This window comes from Saccostrea cucullata, unplaced genomic scaffold (assembly GCF_032062105.1).
Source record: "Saccostrea cucullata isolate Sc308-1 unplaced genomic scaffold, CSIRO_AGI_Scuc_v1 ctg177, whole genome shotgun sequence".
In the NCBI taxonomy this organism is placed as follows: domain Eukaryota; kingdom Metazoa; phylum Mollusca; class Bivalvia; order Ostreida; family Ostreidae; genus Saccostrea; species Saccostrea cuccullata.
Genome location: NW_026926295.1, coordinates 123,658 through 129,664, shown reverse-complemented (window position 1 = coordinate 129,664; position 6,007 = coordinate 123,658). Strand labels below are relative to the sequence as shown.

Below are 6,007 nucleotides of genomic sequence, written 5' to 3'. Positions count from 1 at the left end.
AATAGTGACCAACCTTTCACAATTTCAAGATGATATACTGTTGCAGAAATATTTACAAATAAATTTAGTTTCTTATTATACAAAAATAAATATCGGTTCTTAATCTAGAGTTAAATATATCATAACTTGTATTGTTCTTAGTAAATTTTATTATAATACTTATTGTTCATGTGCATTAATGTGGGATTTTAACTTGCAACATGACAGATTTCTTTTTTTTTTCTTTTGAGTTTAACTCTTACCTTTTTCTGCTTCTCTTTGTCTCTCTAGGTCTTCATAGAATGATTCTGTTTCCCCAAAAATGATACACATTCATATACATAAATGATTTACATTCTTTTTTTCATGATATTTCTACAGAATTTGAAATCTTTTTTAAAGCATCATATAAGAATTTGGACTTCGATGTAACAGTATTTTATCAGACTATTTAACTCTGCAGATCATTTGATGAATCATTATCTGAGCCTTTTTCAATTTATTGGAAAAGATGTTTAGGTATATGATGAAGTTAACTGTGAAATGTACCTTGATGGGCTACATGTACACATGCTATTAATTAATGTTTTGTTAATAATCTTACCAGCTAGCTCTGCTGACATTGTAGATGTCATCAGCTCTGAAAATAGAAAATGCTGAATTGTAACTACACGACCCTCGATTAAAACAGCTCAGGAACCATGAGTGTAGTAATACTAGTATGCCTTGTCTATTTAATACTTTATATAATTTACAAAGATATTTTTCGATCAATATATTGCAAAGAAGACTTACAGAATGGTCTTAAATAGAGAAGATCAATGATGTTCTATCAACATTTGATTTGGTGTCAGATTTATGGCAGCAAAACGTGAATAATCACAATATGCGATTGAGGCTGAGATTACCTTGGGCGGAAGCTCCTCCTTGGTTTTGATCTCCATTTACCGTTATTTCACAGTTTGATTTTTGGTCAGATCCTTCAAAAATATACATTCATGTTTGCAATATCGTCTTAATTTGTGTTTCCTTTTTTCAGGAGAATATTTTGTAATCACAGTTATATCTAAATAGAAGCACATATTAACTATTATATTTTACTGGTTCACATTACCGAATTCGCGGTAAATCAAAATGCCTCCTCCTGCTCCTATCGCCATGGCAATCATGGCCACAATCATCAACCGGATAAAGCCGCCATTCTTTTTCTGATGTTTCTCCTCCAGTTGTGGCATCTGGTGACCCGTGTCTTCTGGGATACTTATGTTAGCTTCTGAGCGAATAAAGGAATAGTTATATTTGAAAGGTCACCTTAGGCTCATTTTGATCGCTTTAATCATCTCGAGTTTGCTTTTTTTCAAAATAAGGAAAAATTTAAGAATTACTTGTATTAATTCAATGTAAACTTTAACCCCACCACTCCCCACGATCCGAACTTTCCTTGTTTATTTCCTTATTTCAATGGATGCTCACTCCTCCATGGCACCTGATCCCACCTCTGATGTTTTGGAGGTCTGTGTTTGCTCTGCTCTTAACTTTTGTTTTTATGGACTTTAATTTGATCTTGAATACTTTTCGTTATCGCCATATTTTTCATGCATAAACTTTAAAGGGAATTTTGTTTAGCATAATGATTTATTGATTGCCTGTTTACTTTTTGAGGATTATAATGTTTTTTCTCTCTCGATATATTCCTATGTAAAGTGAAACTAGTTGACAAACTAATTGTTCACTACATTTAATTAATGAATTTGATTAAGTATAAATATAAATTAAAGTTCCATTATTAAACATATTATCCTCACAGTTGATAGAACGTTCGCTCCATTTTTCGGAAGGCCATTGGTTCAAACCGCGAAAGCCTTAAATCGATAAGAATAGATAGATATTCTGATGTTCATTTGACACCCCCTATCCTCCACAATGTGATCATGCTCTTGTTCAAGATTTCAATGATTTAAAGAAATATGAATACTTAACTTCATACAAAAAAACTGTTATAAAGGTTTCATATTTAGTTAGTGGAATAGACGGAAAAACTGGTCATAGATATGTTTTGATTTTAACAATTTCTACAATTTTTTCTAATCGATATCTAATAATATGTTATTGCTTACATTTAAACAACGGAAAGCACATGATCATGGAAAAATTTGTTTTTAAATAGCTAAATTATCATCATTTCATTTTATTTTGCAGAAACACCTGTAAACTTATAAACAATCTAATTTTTCCTACCAGAAACACATTTTTTGCTCTATGAGATGGAGTGGTCAATTCCAGTAAATTAGAACATTTTTTTGCTATATGAGATGGAGTTCGTGTTCTCCTGGCTATTTCAACCTAGTAATTAAACAAGGAATACACTTATATCGTTTTACAGATAATGTAAAAAATATTAAATATCATATTGCCTCTAAATAAAGGATTAGAAAGAGGTTATTAAGGTCTGTGATAACAACTGGTGCTAGATCCATTATGACGTCATAATCAATTTCAACTTTCTTTTTTCCCCGTACTTTACGGCTTTAGCAGAATTATGTAGAAAATAGAGTATTTTCATGTCATTCAATTTGAAATCATATGAAAAGTAAACCGGATACCTATATTAAATTTGATATTGATTTAAAGAAGAGGCCATGAACATACTAATTACCGTTTTCTGAAGACTTAAACACATTTTCTTTGCCGAATACAAAAAAATACATATATCGTTTTCTTACATTGAAAATGACAGTAAAAAATACATTTTTCATCTTGTTTACCTACATGCCATATTGCCAAGCTAAAGTTGTAAAGCATCAGAAAGGAATTTATTTCTCAAGTTTGATAAATCTGTAGGCACCTTTCATTTACTAGATCTTGACCTTAAAGTAGATATTATGTAAATTGACTTTCTATTATGGTTTTCGTTTGTATGTTGCTGTTTTTTTATGTTTTATTATCATTTTTATTGAAAGTAAGTTTTAAATATTATAAAAATGATTTAAAGAATATAATCGATTAATTTTCCTTTTTAACAACTATTATTCTGGTATTTTATCGTTTATTAATAATTTTTAAATAACAAAAAGAAACCACATATCAGGACATATATATTTGAAAAATATTTGTAAATAATGGCGACCATAAAATTTGAATATTTAAAAGAACCTTAATTGAAATACTAGTATAAGATAAAGCCCTGGCAAATTCAATGAATGTATGTCTTTAAAAGAGAGAAATTTTCAATGAAATATCATATATCCTGGAATATTGAATTTATATAAGTAACTGTACAAAGATTATCAATTAAATATATGTTTCAGACTACCATCTGTCGGCTTTTGTGTGGTGTCTAAATCACGTGACAAAATCAAGGGAGTTAATCAGTACAACAACAAACAATCTCTGTTTTACTCTCAAATAAACCGATTTATTAAACAACATTCAAACCTATTATTTAAGAACATTCTCAGTGCAATATATTCCAACAATTTTCTCTAATTAATGGTCGCCAACTTTAATACTGGGGAGTCCGATTAAAAACATTTTTTTTACTGTTCGCTAAATAATTACTGTATAAAAGTGATTAATGAACAGTTGTTTGAATAGAAGACAGGTGTATTTCCTTTTTTTTATTATAAATTTGACTTTTTACTAATACTTGAACAAAAAAGCTTTATTGACATAAATATTAAATCCTATTTACCCCCCTTATCTATCCATTCTATAATTAACCTATTTCAATGCCTTTCCATGATAAATCTTTTTATTTTATGTTCTACATATGCGAAAGTCAAGATATTGAAATGCATTTTCTTGTAACACCTTTTTTCTGTTAATTTTTCAAATCCATATACTTTGTAATTACATGAAAGAAATCATATTTTCTCAAAAATCTTTTCATTATAATCTGTCTTAACTATACACAGTACAGCTTAATCTAAGAAGTGATGTAATTTGTCTAATTACTGTAAAAAGATATTAACTATTTCAACATCTATTGTTGTAAGCAAGTGGGGCTAAGTGGAATTGAGATTTTTAAAAGCGGGAATAGGTAGACGACACTCGCTCAATGTATTTTCAATGATCCTGTCATCAGCATTAAGACAGCGAAATAAGTCTTTGTAGAGCACAAAATTCGCATGAGAGGATATTCATTTGTTTTACATAAATAATAAATCCCCATTTCACTTGTTTTTAATTTCAATAATATTCTAAAGATGAGATTTAATTTAACTTACGTCAGGTGAGTTCTCCGAGTTTATGACAGCCATCAGAATTTCTGATTGATCACTTCTCTATGATGTTCAGAGCAGTTTATGGCGCATGAGTGTCAGTTCTTTTTATACCAGCATCCCGAGGTTCTACCGATTCTCTGCAAATCGAAATGATATACATATACTAGTAATACCTACCTTCTGATAGATGGTAATTGCTTAAAATGTTCTTAGATATAACAAGAATAGATATGGGTTACCCCATATCCAAAGATATTCGACTGTTTGATTTAATATGTTTAACAGTGTTTATAAAAATAAAAAAAAAACTGTGTCTTATATATAAAAAAAAAAGTTTACATATATACATTAAAAATTTACACACGTGCAATTAAACTACTCGGAGAAACTTTTGTTTTGCCGAAATTATAAAAATTCTTTTCTTAATTAGATCATATAAATACGAATTCTTTAATAAAAATTTACAATCCCTGTTGAACTTTATATAGTTTGTTCTAACATTTGCATCTGCAACAACTTGTGTTTAAAATGGCCGGGTTGGGAAAATCAGGACTGGGTCGGAAAATTCTAAACTGAAAACATGGAAAACCTTTTTTGTTTTGAAAATAACTGAAATATACTAATATATTTGTCGCAGAAATTACTTACATTATTCAAGTTCTATATATAATGGTATGCTGAACTTCAACACGAACCCGAATCTCCAACCCATGCAGTTCTCGTTTTGCCACACATACCCTTCAATTTACAAAGTGTACACACGAGCAGGCCAGGGATTTCCGTCATTTAATAATACACACACAGAATGATTAATTTTTTCTTTAAGAACAAATTGTATGATAATTAACGGACTATAAACACAATACAATTTTGATATAGTATTATCAATTCATTGAAAAATTCAATTTAATTATTCCAAACATTTTACAACGTATTCCCCGATATTTTTTACCAATCTTGGTTTTTTGATTTCTTTAACGTGAATAAATGAACTTGAACTTGAATTAATTTTAAATATGTGTGAGCTGCCGCTGAATACAGTTATATATCTTGCAAAGATAGTATGCATTGATCGAATATATAGAAAAAGTGTACACATATACATTAAAAATTTACAAATTAAACTACGACTTATAAGAAATTATAGAAATTAATTTTTTTTTAACTTTTAGCATCAAACGTGGATTTATAAAGACATTCAATTTGTCATATTCCCCATGGATCTTGGACGGGTTAATAAAAAACTTGAACTTGAATTAATTCTAAACTTATGAAATATATGGAGACACCATTATTCCAGCTCAAAAGTCCATCAAACGTGGAAACACACTCGCTGACACTCGCTGAGTGCTCCTTGTCACGATCGGGAAATAACGGGGAAAAACCGTAGACAATATTTCTGTGTGCTCACAAAGCCATTGAATTGACCATAGAACTTACGAAATGATTACTTTAAACTAGACTGTTGATAATCATGTTTCATCAACTTGTTTGTCAATGACTTACCGGTATTTCGTTTAAGAAACTGATTATAAGAAAAACATGTTCTTGCGCATGGAATCAAATGAGGGATATAAACCCGTATGCAGGTGATAAAGGTATACTGCGGCATAAGTAAGGAATTTTAACGATTGAAAAATTGAAGTCATCATGTGTATCATAAAGCTTGGTTGTTAGATTACAATTAATTTCTTTTTCTGTGGTAAAATATCCAAATTTAAAACAAATACCACACATATTTTTGGAAACCCGAAATATGTGTCGGATCAAAAAGTAAAAAAGGATGATACATTGGCACTATTTAA

At 29.7% G+C, this 6,007-nt stretch overlaps 1 long non-coding RNA gene across 1 annotated transcript; it reads right to left on the bottom strand.

Annotated features, from left to right (window-relative positions):
- Positions 1 to 242: 242 nt before the first annotated feature.
- On the bottom strand, positions 243 to 958 carry LOC134271304 (uncharacterized). The gene is made up of 3 exons (XR_009992996.1): positions 888 to 958; positions 584 to 619; positions 243 to 287 (listed from the first exon to the last, which is right to left on the bottom strand). It is a non-coding gene; the product is annotated as an uncharacterized LOC134271304 (long non-coding RNA).
- Between the last annotated feature and the right edge of the window lie 5,049 nt (positions 959 to 6,007).